This window comes from Lissotriton helveticus, chromosome 1_1 (genome assembly GCF_964261635.1).
Source record: "Lissotriton helveticus chromosome 1_1, aLisHel1.1, whole genome shotgun sequence".
NCBI lineage: Eukaryota > Metazoa > Chordata > Amphibia > Caudata > Salamandridae > Lissotriton > Lissotriton helveticus.
Genome location: NC_136057.1, coordinates 132,310,930 through 132,333,031, shown reverse-complemented (window position 1 = coordinate 132,333,031; position 22,102 = coordinate 132,310,930). Strand labels below are relative to the sequence as shown.

The 22,102-nt window shown below is 47.2% G+C and overlaps 1 protein-coding gene across 3 annotated transcripts in view; it reads right to left on the bottom strand.

Annotated features, from left to right (window-relative positions):
* LOC144769768 (N-acyl-aromatic-L-amino acid amidohydrolase (carboxylate-forming)-like) overlaps nucleotides 1-22,102 on the bottom strand; it is a 263,725-nt gene that overhangs the window by 180,911 nt on the left and 60,712 nt on the right. The window contains exon 1 of one of the 3 annotated variants that reach the window (XM_078654055.1): nucleotides 19,792-19,918. The exons of the other annotated variants lie outside the window; for them this stretch is intronic. The gene's annotated coding sequence lies outside the window, so the exon portion shown is untranslated. Of the gene's footprint in view, nucleotides 1-19,791; nucleotides 19,919-22,102 lie in introns of those variants that run through there. 3 annotated transcript variants of the gene reach the window in all.

Sequence of the window (22,102 nt, the reverse complement as noted above, 5' to 3'; positions counted from 1 at the left end):
GACCCTAAGAAGGCCGAAGCCATTAAAGCAGCCAGCACGCCTAGGTGTCAAACCGAAGTCCGCAGCTTTCTGGGCATGGCCACATACTGTGGCCGGTTCATCCCGAACCTAGCCGACCTAGCGGAGCCCCTCCGTGCCCTCACCCGTGCTGATCAGAAATGGGACTGGACTGCTGCTGCGCACAAGGCGTTCCAGGCCGTCAAGGCCAGTCTGCTTGACAACACCATCATGGCCTACTTCCAGCCACGGAGACGGACCGAATTGATAGTCGATGCCAGCCCAGTGGGATTGGGAGCCGTGCTGCTGCAGGAGTACGGGCCGGAAGAGTGGAAGCCTGTCGCCTATGCCAGCAAGGCCCTGTCCGACACGGAGACCAGGTATGCCCAAATTGAAAGAGAGGCGCTGGCCATCAAATGGGCATGCCAGCATTTTCACCTCTACCTCTGTGGGCAGGACTTCACGGTGGTCACAGACCATAAACCCCTGTTGCCCCTCTTTGCGGGAACGTCCCGGCTTGCTCCCCCACGCATCGAGCGGTGGGCTGTCCAGCTGCAGGGTTACCGGTTCAAGGTGGTGTTCAGGCCAGGAGCACACAACCCCGCCGACTACTTGTCGCGTCATCCGGATGTCACCCCCCCACCGGCCCTCGCTGCTGAAGAAGATGAAGTGGAGGGGATAGTGCACATGGTCACCCAAGCGGCGTGCCCCGAGAACATGTCGCTCCAGGAAATTAGCGACGCCACTGCGACGGACGAGACCCTGGTGAAAGTCAGAGAGGCACTCGAGGGAAATCGCTGGGCCCATTTTCTTGATGGCGCTTCGTGCCTCCGGCCGGAGGTGCGTCATGCCAGGCAGCAGCTGTGGCAAATACGGAGTGAACTTAGTGTCGGAGAGGAGGGGGTGGTGCTGCGCGGGCACCTCATCGTCATGCCCGAAAGCCTCCAGCAACGAGCCCTGAGCCTGGCCCATGTGGGACACCAAGGTATTGCAAAAACCAAGGCCCGCTTGAGGAGTAAGGTATGGTTTCCCGCGATGGACAGCCAGGTGGAAGCCATGATACAGGCCTGCCACGCATGCACGATCACGGGCGGAGACCCTGCCCCAGCGCCCGTGCTCACGGAAGAAGCACCCCAGACCCCATGGGCTCAACTCAGCATTGACTTTGGCAGCTTTCCGGACGGTCGGCACATGCTGGTGCTGGTAGATTCTTTTTCCAAATTCCCAGTTGTGGAAGTCATCGCATCCACTGCATTCCCGCAAGTAAAGAAAGTCCTAAACCGAGTGTTTGCTACGATGGGGCTCCCTGAAGAAATCAAGTCCGACAATGGGCCCCCCTTTCAAGGGAGAGAGTTTCAGGCTTACTTGGAGGCTCTCCGGATCAAACATCGGAAAATCACACCCCTGTGGCCCCAAGCCAATGGGGAAGTCGAAAGGCTGATGCGGACACTAAACAGAGCGCTCCGGATTGCGGTTGATAACGGTGAAGACCCGGAGTCCGCCCTGGACAACTTCCTTGGAGCCTATCGGCAGACACCTCACTCAACGACAAAGTGTGCTCCCTCTCATGTTCTGTTCAAGCGAGCTCCAAGGGATGGCATTCCCACTGCCAGCACGTGGGCGCCGGGAGAAAGGGACGCTGAGGCCATACAGGCCCGGCGACAGGCCACCAACATCAAAGCGAGTGCTCATAGGCATGCCAAAGAACCAGCCCTCCGGCAGGGAGACACAGTCGTTGTCAAAGATCGCCATCCGGGGTGGAAGTTTCGGACTCCCTTTGAGCCAGAAGTGTGGACAGTGGAGCGAGTGCAAGGGACTATGGTTACAGCGAGGAGGAATGGCCAAACCGTGACGAGGAATGCCTCGTGTTTCAAGAAGATACTGGACAATGTCGACGTGCGTCAAAGAACTGAGAGAACGGAACATGGAGACCAAGAAAACATGGACTTAGATAACTATCCTGGTCCAGCACCTACTCCGCCAAGAATGGCCACTCCGCCAAGGCCAGTGTCACCAGGCCCCGAGGTCGGGCGGAGTCAGCCAAGGGTCGAGGATGCGAGAGATGGTCCAAGGACAGCCCCGGCCGGGGTTGTCGAACTACCTCGGACCCAGGGTCGTCGCTACAACTTGCGGCCCAATCCAAGGCCGAGTCAACGGTTGTTGGACTTTGCCTGTTCGTCTCCATGAGCAAGAGACTACAAATGTGCCTGCTGACAGTGACTAAAATAAAGGAGGGATGTAGAGAGCCATCCGGGCTCTCACCTACAATGTATCCTTTTACTGCACGCACGCACACGCAACCTTGGGGCGGGCTCGCCCCTTGGTATAAATAAACAAGCGGAAGACCGCTCGGGGTCTTTCCGGCTAAGTACATTGCTGGTGTCCGTGTGCTTGCTAGCTGTGTGTCCCCACGTGGTAGGCCCCGCATCACCATTCTACAGGGCTAACAATCGGACATGATCATAATAATTCCACAGATAGACATTATTACACAAATTCTAGTTTATTTTATTATTGTTCTGATCATTTTTATAATCTATCAAGTTTAATCGAAATACACAAGAAAAAGCACATAAATCAATAAATCATACATGATAAACACACACACACATATATATATATATATATATATATATATATATATATATATATATATATATATATATTCTCCCAACGATGGCTCACTATCGCTTAGACTCTGGGCGCTTCTTTATCCGGTGCGTGCCCCGCGGCAGAGCACCACCGCACTTGTATTACCCACAAGATCTCCAGTTGAAGATCAGAATGAAGTCGCACTCACGGGTTTGTTAATTTCTCCGTTCTTTCAGTTTTTAATCCATTTCAACACACGAAAAAACTCCGGAGACAACCAACGCGTTTCGCTATATCAATAGCTTGATCACGGTTCGTTGTTATTACTTTCAAATTTGACCAATAAAAACATTTTCACCACATCACGTGATTACATAAACAAAACAATTTCATTTAGGATGCATTATGGGATTAGTAGTGTTTTTGATTTGTTTGATCACACCTGTTTGGGGGGTTTATGGTTTTTTCAGTATTTTATTATCAGATGTTTAGGTTATTATTCCATGTTGTTAAGCATGTTATTTAAAGGCACATTGTGATTTACAAGTTGCCTAACTCTCAAGAGTGCGAAGCCATTCATTAATATTAATGTTGGCTTCCGAGATTATTTTCATAAGCTCTTTTCAGTTGTTCTTCAACTTCTATACTTATTTATACAGTATGGCCGTTTTAGGGACAGTGCGCACTGTTGATTTGAACAGGCGAGCAATCAATTATTGAGTCGCTCCCTCCTTTTAATTAATACCAATTATTATTAGTCAACTCTCTCGGAGTTGTTCCTATATTGATTTATGTTAATTTTTGCTTGCCTTCCTATATACGTTTACATTGTTTTCGCCCTCTAGTGGACATACAACCTTTGCTATTTATTTTGATGTTTGTTTAAATGGTGCTATTAGTTCTCCTATTAGGACTGTTCCTACTATATCCTATATGTGAAATGCTCATGCTGGTAAATAACTTGTTGAATTATGTGTTTGATTAACGTACCATTATTCTCCCAATTTGAATTAATAAATCATAAAGGAAACATATCATTCCAATCATAAGTGTACATAAAGTTCCTCACTTTGGTTAAGGCCAAAAGGAGTTAGTGTCCTGAAATTGAGCATATGTCCGTCTCAATTTCTTTTCCCGGTTCCCCCCTCTTTCACTTGGGGGTACTGTTTCACGAGCCCAGAAGGAGAGCAGTTTCCAATCCCCTTCATGGTCCATCTCCATATGCTTGGCGACAGCATTGCTGCGATCTTTGTTGACTGACGCACGTACATGTTCCGAGATCCTTTTCTTCAGCTCACAGATCGTACTTCCTATATATTTCAGTGAGCATGGACATTCGATCATATAGACCACAAATTGGCTGTTACACGTGATCAGTTCCCTGATTTGCCATAATTTTTTGTTGGGTAATTCCACCTGGTTGGCATTTCTGGCAATTTGACACACTTTGCAATTTGAACACTTTCTAAATCCCTTTGTTTTTAGCCATGCTGTCCCTATCGATTTGTTGGCCATTTGGTGGTGACTATGGACCAATTTATCCCTCAGGTTTGGTGCTCTACGATATGTTACGTTGGGATGATTTCCCATTAGTTTCCCGATCGTCGGGTCCATTTGTAGTAGCTTCCAATTTTTTCTCAAAATCTGATTGATTGCCTTGGTCTCACCACAAAAATCCATTATTAGTCTCACGGGTTTAGTTGTTCCTTGGTCATTAAGTTGTGGTTTCATTTTTACTTTCAAGGTATCTGATCTCCATTTTTGGTTAGCTTTTATCCATCCTCTTTTAATGTTATGGTTTGTAGCCTCTTTGTTTAAAACGTATGGCAGTTGTGGAGGAGTGTGGCTCACTGATTAGAGCGGCAGACCCTGATGCAGAGGTCTGGCCCGGGACCAGGGTTCAATTCCCGACGCGGCAGGGTCCTGAGCCCAAAATGTCCACGGACTCGATGATTCTCGCCTCGGTGCCTATTCTAATCATGGGGTCCCACGCTGCAACTCTGGGCAATAGTTGCTTAATCTCCACTACGGCGGCCCACCTGCTGCGGGATGCCTGGCTTTCACCCTGGGGATACCCAGTAGGGGTTATCTCACAGGGAAAAGCCAGGACGGGTTCCCAAGGCAAGCGCCTTGATGCCTTCGGGTGATACGTGCGCTATATAAGTCGCAATACATTTACATTTACATTTTTACTTTTCTCTTGCCATCTGTCTCCTCTGAACAAATTCTCAGAATTCGCAAGAACTCGCCATATGGGATGTTATCAATGACAGACGATTTGTGGAAGCTAGTTGCATGGAGTGTTGCATTGGTAGATGTCGCCTTCCGATGTAGGGTAGTTTGAACTTCATTATTACAAATATAGATCTCTGTGTCCAGGAATGTCACACATTCTTTACTAATATCATACGTGAAACCACAACTGTCTGGAGGTCCTGAGAAGGATGCTATTAAACACAATCCTACCTCTTCTAAAAAGAAGTGGGAAAATAACAAACACCATTCAAAAGGAGCCCTCTGAAAGGAGGTATAACCTCAGGAATAGGGATAATTTGAGACATCCTGACAGGTATCAAGATACTGATACATGTTCCTCTCGTACCTTTCAGATATCGTCACAGACATCCAATAGAAGAGGACGGTCAGATCAAAAAGAAGAACGTGTGAAGTCCAAACACGATCAACACGTTCAGAAAAACAAACAAAAACCTAAATTCTCCACATAGGTTATAAGAAATAACACTCCGGATAGAGGAAGACATACCAAGAAAAGTGAAAGCACTCTTTTAGGAGCATCTTTCAAAGGGTTATGCTATACTTCTAACAGAAGTGGACTGGCCACCAGACTTGTCAGAGAATGCCCACATTGCTAAGATATCATTATGCCAGCCTTCTCTAATCATATTCCAGTACATTGAAAATATACTTATGCCAGGAAATGGGCTGTCGCCCAAGCACCAGCATTATACAAAAATCATGTAGGATGGGATGAGGATTCTCCTCAACATAAAATCCAGTTAAAAAACCAACCAACTACACAACGGCAGTATCCAATTAAGCAAGAAGCTAAAAAACAGGTCCGTGAGATTTTAGATCAACTTGAATACCAAGGGTTGATTGAAACATGCACCTCATCAATGAACAATCCTTTGCTTCCTGTTTCCAAACCAGACAATACATACTGTCTAGTTTTGGATTACAGACACCTAAAATCTTGTTGTAAAACATTTGCAGTGCAAAATGCACAAAGTACAGCATTAATGAATAACATTGTGCGTAAAGAATACAAAACCACATTATATATTTGTAGGAAGGTGGCTACCTGACTATGGTTACCCCAGATTTTTTGCCTGTGTTTAGCTGGTTTTTTGACTTAGTTGACCTGGTTCCCTGCTAATCAGGGCCCCAGGCCATCTGCTCTCTCTGTAAAATGGATTCCATGTACCCTAGGTACATACCACAATTGGAAATGGACTCCTTGTCAGCCCCTGTATAATGCACTAAAGGTGCCCAGGGCATAGGGGCCACCAAGGCCTACCAGGGGCTGCAGCATATCTTTTGCCACCCCTGGCTGGTTCTTAAATTGACACAACTGGCTGATCACTCAGCTGGGGTAAGGCGGTGTAATCACCCCTTACTTATATATAGTATACCTATATCTAAACCTATATCTGGACACATATTAACCTGTGAGCCACTCCTATGGAAGGCCTCATCAATCCTGGAGGCAGAGTGCGTGGTTTAATGTGAGATGGAGCTCTAGCATGAGCTGAGCCTGTCTGCAGCCGTCGGGAACAACTCCCTAAGCTGTTTCAGGATAATGCCATACCATATACTCTTAAGTGCCTTATAATCCTCGCGGTTATATAGCAACTCTGGTTTGGCTTTATCAAAACATGTCGTGTAAGGTGTCATACGATTTGGAATACTATCCCCTCGCCAGTTCTGGCGACGGGGATAGCATTCCACCCCTCTAGAGGGGTAAGACATGTTACTTTACTTAAATGCGGTTAATTTCTAAAAGGACCTTAGATCCACAAAATGGATGCCTCTGCCACAGACAGAAGTCTGACCCCCTGAAGCTGACCGAAACTCAGCCAAATGGGGCCTGGACAAAGGGTTTCCTGTCTCAGGAGGGTGTTACCACCCTCCAGACAGGAGATAGTGGATTGTAGCAGGGAGGTTTGAAAGAAACCAGACACTGCCTGGGGCGCACAAGGCTGCCCCTTGCATAATCCGGCCAAACCGGTTCTGGGGCACTCCAGCCCTCGTGCCAGGGCGGCCTGGATCAAAGGAAAGGGGTGTATCCACCCCCTTCCTGGGTCCCACCCCTAGGGGGGACCTAGCAGGTAATCCAGCCCCCAAAATTAGTATAAGACTGGGAGCAGTGCCAATGCACTTCAGATTATCCTGAAGAAACATAAGAAACAAAATTCTGGACCCTTCGACATCCTACTCGACGTAGAAGCCCGAAGAATCTCCCTTGTGGTCAAGGAGTGACCACCCTGTGCAAACAGGCACCATCCAGCCATCGATGTCTGCTTTGTCGCAGTTCCCGCCGGAACTCGAGCGACAGAGATCGACGAGATCAAGCTTGCCTGCCTTCCAACAGCCCGATCCACAGTCCTTGCAGAGCTGAGACCCGTGGAGGCGACCGGAAGCGTGGGGCACGCCATCTTGAATTGACCACGAGACGCTGACCGTGCAGCCCACGAGTGACCCTCAAAGCTGTACACCGGGGTTTGAGAAGCCCCAACCCTGAGCCACTCTTGCACCGAAGTTCAGCCCTCCACACTCGACGAGTGCTGCGTGGGGCCCTTCTGCTCCATTTGGCTCAACGCGTTGGCCCGGTCACTTGCCAGCCGGCTAGTGGCCCCTGTACTGAGGAACTTTGAAATTCGACCTGTGAATCTGGTTGCTCCAGATCTGCACCAGCTCCCCTGAAAAGGAGCCCCCACTCTGACCCTCCTGGTTCGAGTGAGAAGCAATCTCCCGATTCCGCGTGGATTGCTCTTGCCAAGTGTTGTTTGCTCCAGACTTGAAGCCGACTGCGCCGACGGTGAGAGCCCTCGTGGGACAGATTGTGACCCGCTCCTGGACGTCGCAGATGCCCCAGAGCCCACGTGACAGCGGAGAGAAGCTCCTCGACGACCACCTGATTGCGCCCGACATTGCCTGGTTCCGTCCTGGTTCCACCCTGGTCACTGCTGAGTGACCCAGACTCTGTCCCCTCTGCTTTCAGGTACTTTTCGACTCGAGTCCACCCTTGGACTCCACCGGACACTTCTCTTTCACCCCGCCTGCAGCCCTTTCAGCCTCAAGCACCAAGAGCCTGCGTGACGAACCCGACTCAACTTCGACCCTGTGCACCCGCTTCCTGTGGGTGAGGTAACTTTGCTCCGCCGGTGTTCCCACACTGGTACACATCTCTAGGGTCTGTGTCTTAAGTTTTGTTCCTCTAGGTTCAGCGGAAGTGTCCTTAAACTGTAACTTTGCAACTTTTACGCACCATTGGTTAACATTGGTGCATGCGTGCGCTTTCCGCACTGCTCCCGAATCCCGTGGGCCTCTCCCGACTTCAGCATTGCTTGTCCCGACTGCTCCCAGCGATTCCCTAGGCCCTAGGCCTAACCACTGTTCGATTGGTATCTCTTATACCACTTGTTTAGTATATGGTTTGAGTGGCCACCCGCCCTCATCCATAATTGTGCAACTTTGTATGTTGAAACTGTGCTTTTGATTTAACGCTTGTGCCCCTTTATTCATAAAGAATACTGGGGATTGTTTTTAGTAATAAATACATATATTTTTATAATATATACTTGTGTGGTGTCCTTTCATTTGATATTACAGGATTGCATGTGGTAAAACAGCTCGCTTAACACGACCTCTTAAGTTAAGCCTTTAGGCTGCTTAGTCCATGCTACCCCTAGGATAGCTTGTCTAACAAGGTTGACTTACAACCTGACACCATAAGGGATTGTTTGGTCTGATAACCGGTGGTTCCAGAATTGGAAACATCACCTATCAGGCCAACTTCTCACATTGGTGAGCAGCGGTGCGGATTTGAGCTTGCTGTTGTTTTACCATTGCAATCTTTTTATCAAATTGAAAGATCACATCAAGTACCTCTAGGTACATATAAATCAAAAGCTTAGCATATTAAGTTCTACTGAACTTAGTAGTTGTAGATTAAAGGGATTAGCACACCCTGACTACAACTCACTAGCAAGGTACAGTAGGAAAACACTTAGTGTAGGTAAGTGCACCACTTACACCTCACTAGCAGTCATGTCTGACACAGGAAAAGCCTCAGGGTCTGCTCCTGTGACAGTTGACCTTACCAAGGCAACTTCCAGCTATGACAAGTTAACCCGAAAGGACTTGATTGCCTTGTGCATATCAAGAGGGTTAAAAAGGGGCAGAAGTCCCACCTGTCCTATCCTGATAGCCATTCTAGAGCAGGATGACTTAGAGAAGGGAAATGAAGCTCCCTTAGAATCAGGAGATGGAGTGAACCCCCCTGTAACTGATACCCCTCAAGAGGAAGGAGAAGAGGAGGAAGAAGAGGAGGAGGAGGACTCAGATGTAGAGGACCCAGAAGATCAGGATCAGAGGGGTAGCCAGGATATAGTTGCCAGGCTTAGCCAGGCCAACTTAAACCTACTTGGGAATGGAGAGGGCCAGCACCTCCCCAGACCCTATAACATTCTCCCAGGCAACAGAAGAGTGAGATCTCCCTCAGGGGACTCTCATATTTCTAGTGCCTCAAGAGAATCTCAGAGAGGCATGACTGCTTCTCAAAAGCTAGAGCATAATGCCAGGATGAGAGCTGTCAAACTCCAAATAGAGAGGGAGGAGGTAGCCTTGGCTCAAGCTAGACTTGCCTTGGCAAGAGAGCAGAAATTGTGTGGCTTAGATGCCACTGGTGGCAGCAATATTCCTAAAGAGAAACCCAGGTCCTATGATAGTAGAAACCTGACAAAGATTGTGCCCCCCTACAAGGAAGGGGATGACATCCACAAGTGGATAACTGCTCTTGAGAGAGCCTGCATGGTACAGCAGGTTCCTGAGGAACAGTGGGCAGCAATCTTATGGTACTCCTTTTCAGAGAAAGGGAGAGATAAGCTCCTCACTGTCAGACATGAGGATGCAAACAATTACAAAGTCCTGAGGAGTGTCCTAATAGATGGGTTTGGCTTAACGACTGAACAGTACAGGTTGAAGTTCAGAGACACCCAGAAGACACAGACACAGGACTGGACTGATTTTGTAGATTGTGCTACTAAGGCTCTGGAGGGTTGGCTACATGGCAGCAAAGTACATGACTTTACAGGATTGTATAATTTGATTATGAGGGAGCAGATCCTAAGTAATTGTCAGAACCAGCTCTTACACCAGCACCTGGTGGACTCTGATCTGACCTCTCCCCAAGAATTGGGAAAGAAGGCAGACAAGTGGGTCAGAACCAGGATTAGGCCTAAGAATCAGGACAGTAACCAGAAGAAGGAGTCTACCAAGCCTCAAGATAAGGGTGGGGATAAAAATAAAGAAAAGACTTCCCCAGGGCCCCAAAACTCCAAGAATGGGGGTGGGTCCCAAGACACTTCTTCAACAGAGAAAAAGCCTTATTGTCATGTCTGTAAACAGGTTGGGCATTACAAAACAGACAACTGTTGTCCCAAGAATGGCAATAAAGAAAATATACCTCCAAAGCCAGCTCCAACACCTCCTGTTACTGTCAGCAGTAATCCCCCAGGAAGTGGGAGCACACCCAGGAATCTGGGTGGGTTTACGTTTGGAGCTCAGGTGGACCCTGGCCTATCCAGGTCCCCATCACCCAATGATCTTGTTTATGAGACTGGCATGGGGTTTGCCAACTTCTCTGATTGCCCAAATACCTTGAGCAAGTATAGACAAGAGCCCATCATCAATGGTTTGAAAGTTGAAGCTTTTAGAGACACAGGGGCTAGCATCACCATGGTGGCTGATGGTATAGTCCCCTCTAAGCAACTTTTACCTGGTGCCACATACCAGGTGACAAACATTGATGGCATCAAAACAAATCATCCCATGGCAGTAGTAAGTCTCAGCTGGGGAGGTGTCATTGGCCCAAAGAGAGTGGCAGTGTCATCAAACTTGCCTGTGGACTGTCTACTTGGTAATGATTTGGAAATCTCAGCCTGGGCTGAGGTTGAACAGGAAACCCATTCTAGAATGGTAAATTCCAATGGAAAGGTTAGTGGGGCTGTAATGGCTACAGCCCCAATTCAAGATGTCCTTCCTGAAAAGGTTGGTAGGGCTGAGCAACTCTCTGCCCCATCTTTAGCAAAAGCTCTTCCTGAACAGAATAGCAAAGCTGTTATGATAACAGTAGAAACCCAAACTGAGTCTCCTCCTGAAAAGGTTGGTGGGGCTGTGATGGCCACAGCCCAAACTCAAACTGATATGTGTGTTGTGAAGCCTGAAATGATGGATAACTCCACACAAACTGAGAGCACAGAGGAGGACGAGAAATCTCCCCCTCACCAGACTTTAGGAAAGGATCAGCCTCCTCAGGGAACTGATCTTACCCCTGATGAAGGAACTGCCCCAGAGGTGGTTAGGCCTAGCCTGACAGAGCCTCTGATGTCAGTGGACCCTTCTCAGGTGGGACTCAGTCTGGAGCAGGTAACCTGCCCCTCTCTACCTTGCCTTACTCAGCCCAGGGCTGCAGAGGACAAGAAGGACAGTGAGACCCAGAGGGCCCCCTGTCAAATAAAGCACCCCCATCAACAGATTAGGGGCACCAAAACTAGTAGCCCTAGTGAGGTGAAAACTTTAAAAACTCCTGAGGGAGCCCCCTTAAAAACAGTTAGGGACCTCCCACAGATGGATTCTGTTGGGCACAGCCAAACCTGGGACCCAAAGGGCCCAAACCTGAACTGTCCCTCCAGCAAGCCAAACAGAGGGACCCAGCCTCCAGCTTTAGGTAGCCAGAGGTTGACCCTGAGAGCACAGTGCAACTCAGTTAAAGAAAGAAAGGCACCCATGGTGGAAGATAATTGGAGGAAGCTGAGCCCTAAATTAGTGGAGCCTCACTTCAATGCTCCATATCCAAACCAGCCTTTAACTTTGCATAAACACACCCAAGGTAGTGATTCCCTATGGTGGAGACCCTCTAATAACCCAAGGGTGAGGGACTGCTTAGTGGACCATGAGACAGGGGGTACCCATGCTAGTGCAGGTACTTCCTTATATGGCCACTCAGGCAATATAGGCTTACCTGGCCAAGGATAGCCTTATCTCCTTTCGTTTGGGGGGGGGGTTGTGTAGGAAGGTGGCTACCTGACTATGGTTACCCCAGATTTTTTGCCTGTGTTTAGCTGGTTTTTTGACTTAGTTGACCTGGTTCCCTGCTAATCACGGCCCCAGGCCATCTGCTCTCTCTGTAAAATGGATTCCATGTACCCTAGGTACATACCGCAATTGGAAATGGACTCCTTGTCAGCCCCTGTATAATGCACTAAAGGTGCCCAGGGCATAGGGGCCACCAAGGCCTACCAGGGGCTGCAGCATATCTTTTGCCACCCCTGGCTGGTTCTTAAATTGACACAACTGGCTGATCACTCAGCTGGGGTAAGGCGGTGTAATCACCCCTTACTTAGATATAGTATACCTATATCTAAACCTATATCTGGACACATATTAACCTGTGAGCCACTCCTATGGAAGGCCTCATCAATCCTGGAGGCAGAGTGCGTGGTTTAATGTGAGATGGAGCTCTAGCATGAGCTGAGCCTGTCTGCAGCCGTCGGGAACAACTCCCTAAGCTGTTTCAGGATAATGCCATACCATATACTCTTAAGTGCCTTATAATCCTCGCGGTTATATAGCAACTCTGGTTTGGCTTTATCAAAACATGTCGTGTAAGGTGTCATACGATTTGGAATACTATCCCCTCGCCAGTTCTGGTGACGGGGATAGCATTCCACCCCTCTAGAGGGGTAAGACATGTTACTTTACTTAAATGCGGTTAATTTCTAAAAGGACCTTAGATCCACAAAATGGATGCCTCTGCCACAGACAGAAGTCTGACCCCCTGAAGCTGACCGAAACTCAGCCAAATGGGGCCTGGACAAAGGGTTTCCTGTCGCAGGGGGGTGTTACCACCCTCCAGACAGGAGATAGTGGATTGTAGCAGGGAGGTTTGAAAGAAACCAGACACTGCCTGGGGCGCACAAGGCTGCCCCTTGCATAATCCGGCCAAACCGGTTCTGGGGCACTCCAGCCCTCGTGCCAGGGCGGCCTGGATCAAAGGAAAGGGGTGTATCCCCCCCCTTCCTGGGTCCCACCCCTAGGGGGGGACCTAGCAGGTAATCCAGCCCCCAAAATTAGTATAAGACTGGGAGCAGTGCCAATGCACTTCAGATTATCCTGAAGAAACATAAGAAACAAAATTCTGGACCCTTCGACATCCTACTCGACGTAGAAGCCCGAAGAATCTCCCTTGTGGTCAAGGAGTGACCACCCTGTGCAAACAGGCACCATCCAGCCATCGACATCTGCTTTGTCGCAGTTCCCGCCGGAACTCGAGCGACAGAGATCAACGAGATCAAGCTTGCCTGCCTTCCAACAGCCCGATCCACAGTCCCTGCAGAGCTGAGACCCGTGGAGGCGACCGGAAGCGTGGGGCACGCCATCTTGAATTGACCACGAGACGCTGACCGTGCAGCCCACGAGTGACCCTCGAAGCTGTACACCGGGGTTTGAGAAGCCCCAACCCTGAGCCACTCTTGCACCGAAGTTCAGCCCTCCACACTCGACGAGTGCTGCGTGGGGCCCTTCTGCTCCATTTGGCTCAACGCGTTGGCCCGGTCACTTGCCAGCCGGCTAGTGGCCCCTGTACCGACGAACTTTGAAATTCGACCTGTGAATCTGGTTGCTCCAGATCTGCACCAGCTCCCCTGAAAAGGAGCCCCCACTCTGACCCTCCTGGTTCGAGTGAGAAGCAATCTCCTGATTCCGCGTGGATTGGTCTTGCCAAGTGTTGTTTGCTCCAGACTTGAAGCCGACTGCGCCGACGGTGAGAGCCCTCGTGGGACAGATCGTGACCCGCTCCTGGACATCGCAGATGCCCCAGAGCCCACGTAACAGCGGAGAGAAGCTCCTCGACGACCACCTGATTGCGCCCGACATTGCCTGGTTCCGTCCTGGTTCCACCCTGGTCACTGCTGAGTGACCCAGACTCTGTCCCCTCTGCTTTCAGGTACTTTTCGACTCGAGTCCACCCTTGGACTCCACCGGACACTTCTCTTTCACCCCGCCTGCAGCCCTTTCAGCCTCAAGCACCAAGAGCCTGCGTGACGAAACCCGACTCAACTTCGACCCTGTGCACCCGCTTCCTGTGGGTGAGGTAACTTTGCTCTGCCGGTGTTCCCACACTGGTACACATCTCTAGGGTCTGTGTCTTAAGTTTTGTTCCTCTAGGTTCAGCGGAAGTGTCCTTAAACTGTAACTTTGCAACTTTTACGCACCATTGGTTAACATTGGTGCATGCGTGCGCTTTCCGCACTGCTCCCGAATCCCGTGGGCCTCTCCCGACTTCAGCATTGCTTGTCCCGACTGCTCCCAGCGATTCCCTAGGCCCTAGGCCTAACCACTGTTCGATTGGTATCTCTTATACCACTTGTTTAGTATATGGTTTGAGTGGCCACCCGCCCTCATCCATAATTGTGCAACTTTGTATGTTGAAACTGTGCTTTTGATTTAACGCTTGTGCCCCTTTATTCATAAAGAATACTGGGGATTGTTTTTAGTAATAAATACATATATTTTTATAATATATACTTGTGTGGTGTCCTTTCATTTGATATTACAGGATTGTATGTGGTAAAACAGCTCGCTTAACACGACCTCTTAAGTTAAGCCTTTAGGCTGCTTAGTCCATGCTACCCCTAGGATAGCTTGTCTAACAAGGTTGACTTACAACCTGACACCATAAGGGATTGTTTGGTCTGATAACCGGTGGTTCCAGAATTGGAAACATCACCTATCAGGCCAACTTCTCACAATATTTCTAACGGTTTCTTTTGTCAAAACATAGCACCAGAAAGCAGGTATTTGACAAAAGCATCACTTTTGTCGACTCCCACAAGGGTTCAAGAACAGCCCAGGGTTATTCTCAGCAAGGGTAGCAGAGTTACTACAAATTTATGATAATGAGGCATTGTCATATGTCGATGATATCTATCTGACAGATGATGACCTGGACAGGCACTTGAACAGGGTGAACGGCATTATACTGGGCTTCGCCTCCGAGGGTTATAAATTCAATTTTAAAAAATCAAGAATTGCCCATCTCAAAGTCCTTTTCCTAGGATATGAACTATCAAGTGAAGGCAAAAGCCTGGCAGCCAACTTTTTAGAAAAGTGTGCGCTGCTCCAAACTCCAAAAACGCTGAAAAACTTAGTCGATTCTAGGTTTCCTGAATTTTGGAAGAACATACATTCTAAACTACGCAGAAAGGGTTAAACCTCTCTACGAATTAATCAAACCTGATTTTAAAATCACACATTGGACACAGGGACACACTGATATCCTGCATTCACTTCAAGCAGATATGTTAGTAACAAAACACTTACAAACACATGTAAATATATGCAACTTAGTGATCCGAATCCCTCCCGGGTCAATGCGGATTCACCTACTTAACTTTTAACGAAGGTGAAAAAATACCAATTGCATATAAATCACGTTTGTATACCCAAGCAAAAATAAAATTTTCATCAACAGAAAAAATTCTGACAGCAGTTCAAACCGCTGTAGCAAAGGAAAGAGCCCTAGCACAGGGATAACGCATTATGGTCGTAACTCCTATACCAGCCTTAGAGGCAGTTACAATTCTAGCATTCCGAATGCAAAAGCTTTACATCCAATATGGATACAATGGGCTAATTCTCTTGCTGCAACTGATGTTGAATATGCTTTTGATCCTTATTTAAAAACACAAGCCTTCCTGCAATACGAACACAAATGTCTTCTGCCTACTGAAATTCTCCCTCTTGACCGGTACGAATTTATAATTTATACTGACCGATCTGCACAACCCGCTAGGGGGGGTAAGCAAGCTTATAGTGCAGCATGCGCGATCATTAAAGGTCGTATGCACAATGGCAAATTCAGACCAATGGTCACAAAAACACAATCTCTAGGAGATTGTACAGCTCAGCGAGCTGAACGACAAGCATTCAAAATGGCACTTGACAATACGCATCGTGAATTCCCCACACTCATAGTGTGCGATTCCTTTTACTGTATTCAATCATATAATGAATATTTACAGAATTGGCTTCAAAATGGTTTTAAAGATGCAAAAGGTAGCACAATTAAGCACAAAATGCTTTGGGAACAAGTAGTTCAGTAGTGTAATGGACTACAAAACACTCACGTGATACACGTGCTGAGTCATCAACATGATGGCGTTCACGTTGAAGGGAATTAATTGGCTGATGAAGCAGCGAAGCGGGCTGTGAAAAAGACTTCGTAGCTGCAATCACTCATTTGAAAACAAAAATAGACAGTGAAATAATACTGGCTGTCAATGCTTCATGCAAAGGCAGTGGTGCAGTGTTTTCCACTCAAATACTCATATATAATTGATGCGAACAGCATTCCATTTGCTCGAATCCCTGGAGTGGGGGATAGGGTAATAACAAACATGGAATGAAAAGCAGCTTTGATTTATGAAGCACATCTGGGAAAGGGTCTGACACATCAGGGAATCTCTAAAAAAATATTAAAGGAGATGTACTGGCGGCCAGGAATGAATACACTGATTGCGGTGAAGAATGCGTGCTAGACTTCTGTCTAACACTCCCATCAGTCATGCCTACGGATATCGATACTGTGCTGGACCCGGTTACAGCCCATGCTCTGTGTTGTCCCAGCGGCTACCAATCCTGATGACGGCTACTGCTGAGGTACGAGAGGAAACAACAGGCGCACAGGTAACATCCGATACGAACATTGCTGATGCGACCAATGCTGAAGGCGATGCTTCTCATCTATGTGCGGTTAGTCTTCTAAACGAGGTAATCCAACTTTCACCTACAATGGTAGACGACTTTTTGTCTACAGGATTAGAAGATTTAATGTTTTCTCCATCTCCATACACTGGCTTTTGAATTAGCACACAGTGTACTGGGAAGACTTTGAACTTGGCCTTCATTTTTTCAAAACAAAGACTAAACTTGGAACTTTTTCCTATGATTAATTTTTTCCCCCCAAATTTGTATTTTTCTGTTTTGGCAAAGAATCTGCTTATAGTAGAACTATTCATAGAGAACCAAATTCTTTGAAACATTTTCAGAGACAATATGTCACCTTGTCAATAACGATTGTTTTATGTAACTTGACATGAAATGGTTTCAAACTTTCTCTTCTGTATTTACGAGCCATTTCATCATGTATATATATATATATGATGACGCCGAAACTGCGAGAAATAAAAGAATTGCACTTTAATTTATCTGGTCCGTGTCCGTACTTGTGGAGACAAGGAGGCAAGGAGGCGAGAAACAAGCCACTGCTCACCTGCGGAATTGTTGATATTGATATATATATATATTTTATTGAAATGCCCATCTATCTATTTCTGTGTAACTCTGTAGAAACGAAGCAGGCACGATTGACTATGTGACACTGTTATCTATTGTTTCCACGATTCTGAGACTGTTCCTGATTCTAAGGTAAACAAAGTTGTCATGTTTATGCAGTTGTCAGAAACTAAACTCTTCTTGTTTATTCGAGAAGTTTCTAGTGACCTCTGAGTTAGCTGGCACGCACAAGTAATTAAGTTTAATGTACTCAATAGAGACGTACTGACCTCAGTCCTATGTCAAAACTATAGTGTATATTATTCCAATGCGCAGAGCCTATCAGGGATATAGGAACTACACTACAGGCTGCATTTAGAGTAGTGGGATGAGATTTCCTTGCACCTGAAAGGGATTGGTCTGCTTTAGAGAATGCTGTCTCCACCTCATGCCGGGAAGCAGAGCCAGAGAGGACCGAACTGGTTTGGACTAGGTACAGACACTCTCTGCCTAAGAGAACCAAGAGATACTGAGTATAAATATTGGGGCCTAAACCCCAGAACTTTAGAAATCGGTGGAACCAAGGAACCTTCCAAGAAGAAGAGCTGGAAGAACTACCAAGAGGAGTGCTGCCCCTTTGCTGTGTTTTTGTTTTGCTGGGTTTGCTTTCAGGGGCCAGAAAGACTTCACGACCTCTGGGAACCACCTCTGGAACCATGGGTCAGTTGCCACAGATGGGAAAAAGCATCCGACTCCATCGCTGGCTCCATATCCTGAAGACACCGCAGAGGGCACCGGGGCATCTCGCACCGTAAGCCTGGTCTCACCGATGCTGCTGCCGCAGAGCCGCTGCTTGCACCGTGACCTGTGGGCACTGCACTTCGCACTGTCTCTCCTCACTTCGCCGCCCTGGTTTCAATGACGCCGTTGCTGCCTGCTGACTTCGACACTCGCGACCGCACCGTGGCTTCCGGGGCACCACTCGTAAGTCTCACGATGCACCACCTCGTCCCACACCGCAGTCTGGGCCAACTGACGCCAACTCCCACCAACCGGCTCTGTGGCTTGCACCGTGACCTGCCAGCACTGCAACGAGCACCCCCTCAATCTGCACCGCAGCCCAGGTCCCACCAACACCGCTGGATGGCTGCAACCGAGCTGCCGCCAGCACCACGCCTCTAGGGCTCCGCACGCTGCACCGCTTCACCTCACATCGCAACCGCAATGGTTGCCACGACCGCCTTGCACCAACGTGAATAGCCGCAATGAAAAGGTACTGTTTACGATTTTAAAGTCACCTCGACTGACGCTGTCGAACGGAACTATTGGTTTTTTCAGCAACGCGGTAGCACCGGACGGAGGTACCGACTTCAAGGAACTGTATTTTTACTGTTATTCTTGCAAAGTGCATATTTTTTAGTACGGTATGTTGGATTCTTATCATTTTGGTCTTGTTTTGATTATATAAAGTATTGGATATTTTTCTAAACTGGTGCCGTGTCCTTTCGTAATGTTTTCACTGTATTATTGTTGGTGATGTGCAAATGCTTATACACTGCCTCTGAGGTTAGCCTGACTGCTTGTGCCAAGCTACCAAGGGGTTGAGTAGGGGTTCTTTCAGTAGTGTACCCCCTTTTCCTGACCAGAAGGAAAGGTCCCTACTTGGACAAAGGTGCAAACCATTGCCAGCTAGAGACCCCCATTTCTAACACCTACTCTTGAACCTCTTGGCGAGACTTGGAGAGAAACTGGTCTTCTTTAGCATCAATATGAGGCTGACGCCCCGATATACTAGAAGATATTTTCCCCCGAAGACATCTGTCTTTTCACCTCCACCCTCGACAATTTAAAAAAATTGAATACCAATCTTCACTTAAACCCCAATTCAATCAGATTTGTTTACTAATCTATCCCTAACAAAAATCCAGTCTCCCAATCCAAGATTGGCTGGAATCTTTCTCTGCCCTAAACCGCGATGCAGCCATTGTGGAGAATGCCGAATCTTTGGGCTATTTCCTTGATAACTGTCTAGACCCCTGGAGGCAGATCCCAGCCATGGCCGAAAGCGCCCACCACCAGATCTGACTGCTCTGGAGAACCAGGCACTACAGACTTGAACCCTGTGCTCCAAGGACTGGCTCTTTTCAAACTAGATCATGGTAAGTCACGCATCTCGGGTCTCCCTAGTGCGCATTTAGGGGTATATTATCAAGAACGGCGATACATTATCGCCGCTTTTATCAGCAGGAAACTGCCGCTAAAGTGGCGAAAATGGGCTTGATTATACGCCCTTGTGAATTCCCATAGAAGCCAGGTTCTGGTGTGAACCTGGGCTTCTATTGGAATTCACAAGGGCATATTATCAAGCCCATTATCGCCACTTTAGCGGCAGTTTCCTGCTGATAAAAGCGGCGATAATGTATCGCCCTTTCTTGATAATATGGCCCTTAGCTCCTCTGAGAACAGTGCTCCACGCAGCTGCCCGCTTTGTGACATTCCACAGGATACACAACCACATCTCTCCTCTCGTGCGTACCCTGCAATGGCGCCCCCTTGAGGCAAGAAACCAGTTTAAGGCTCATGCATTACTCATAAAGTCCTCCACAACTTCACACTCCTTCGTACCTGGTTGGAAAACTGAAAGTCTCTGGGGCTCTTCGAGGGTCAAGAAATGTGAGTCCCTCCTGCTCGAACCTGCGACTCTGAGGCTAGAAGGCCGTACAAGACAGGCGCTCTCTGGAAGTGCCACGAGGCTTTGGACTCCTTCCCAGCAGCCCTCTGCACACCCTCTTGTCTGTTCACATTCAAAACAGAACTCAAAATTATTGGGCAGTCACTGTGGTTAAAGTGGGACTCATTGGTTCTCCTATGTTGACTTTACCTGTCTTTCCTGTTACACAAATGTTTTTTCTCTCAGCTCTCTTGGTTGCTGATTCACTGTGTTGGTTGGCAACCTCCTTCTCATCCTGTAATGTCCCTGCTGGTATGAACTGTCTGTTCCTTGTTGTAAAGCGCTCTAATGCCTTTGGGCCAAGTCCACACTGAATAAATAACACAAACAAATCCTTCAAGAAATTAAAATTAATCTATTGGCAGTGGCGCTGTAGCCCCACCCACTCATGGAGAGACAAGTCTCACCCCTGCCTAAGCAGGTAGACGCAGGCAGAAGCAGCAGCGCCTAGAAGACCTGCTGCCAGAAGTACGCCTGTCCATGTCCTGACCACAGTGGAGCCTTCCGCTAGGGTATCCATAAAGCGCTGAGCAGGTCTGGTTTTCTTGCCGACCCTTAAGCGCTGACTGCATACACTGATGGCCTCAAGGCGCAGGCTCAGAAAGACAACGGGAAAGAAGGCGCTTGAGGAAGAGCGAAAACATTTGATTGTTCAATAATAACATTTTCTTGAAGCTCGCCAGTGCCAGGTGCCCTCTATGATGTCTGATACCAGCCAGGACTCCCTGTTTAGCTTGTGTCAAGTTGCATTGTGGGAATTGTAGTTTTCTCCTTTAGTCAGTGTATGAAACAAATTAACTACAAAAAGTGAGGGTCAAGTTGTGGCAGTCAGGAGGGAGGGCCGCATAATGAGAAGCAGATTCTCAGTGAATGTATACGTGTATTTCTTTTTTAATCCTTCTCATAGAAATTGGCTGTGGACAGATATGATGGGGGTCTGTTTGGCTTACTTTGCTGATCACAAAGAGGCTGCATTTTTAGCTCACAGGTTAAGGCACGTGCTGCAGAGATCTTTGTGTGCCCAGCAAGTTCCAGGTTATAATAGTGGTGAAATAATTGAGGTGGCTAATGTGCTTGCTGGAGAGATCTGTATTCAGTCTAGTCGCAAAGTAAAATAAGATATAGGGTTAATGTGCCTGCTGCAGGTGCAGTGAGTACCGCTGCTTTGTAATTTCGTATCCCAGACAGCTCACCCGGGTACTGTTTGGTTGCAGAAAGCCTTGTGTTACCTATAGGTCACAAGGTGCAATACTTGTGATACAGCTTAGAGAGTTGTGAGCCAGCTTCAAGGAGTGGTGTGCAAATTAGAAGGCATCAGTTTACTATATTTTTATCCTCAATCCTGTGTTAGTCTATGGTTGCCAAAAAGGGTTCCTTTACGTAATAATCAACAGGTATTAGTACTTTTTAAATAATAATTACTCATATAAACAGATTAATCTGACAATCATATAGTGAATGCATATCCCCTTTATAAAGGATGTGGAACAGCTAAAAACCTGTCCCCAAATCATAGATTATCTTTTAGGCAGTTGTGTAGTGAAAAGCAAAGTGTCTATTTCCTTCAGCAGTGTCTATTTCCTTCAGCAAAGTGTCTATTTTCCTCAGCAAAGTGTCTATTTCCTTCAGCAGTGTCTATTTCCTTCAGCAGTGTCTATTTCCTTCAGCAAAGTGTCTATTTTCCTCAGCAAAGTCTCTATTTCCTTCAGCAGTGTCTATTTCCTTCAGCAACGTGTCTATTTTCCTCAGCAAAGTGTCAATTTCCTTCAGTAAGTGTTTATTTTCCTCAGCAAAGTGTCTATTTCCTTCAGCAAAGTGTCAATTTCCTTCAGTAAGTGTCTATTTCCTCAGAAAAGTGTTAATTTCGTTCAGCAAAGTGTCTAATTTTCTCAGCAAAGTGTCTATTTCCTTCAGCAATTGTCTATTTCCTTTTATTTATCTTTTTTTTTTACCATAAAGGGTAATCATGATAAAAAACCAATCGCCCAAGAGAAAAATTAACAGCATACAGTACATGTATGTAACATAAAGAAAAGGACATATTACACAGTAGGCAAAAAGAAACCCACTACATTACAAAATGAATAAGCATATGTAAGAGATAGACAAAAAATATCCTTAATACCATAATATTCAAAGCAATTACAAATCTGATTTAGGTTATTTTAAAATATCATAGGCCCCCAAATTCGATTAAACTTCCTA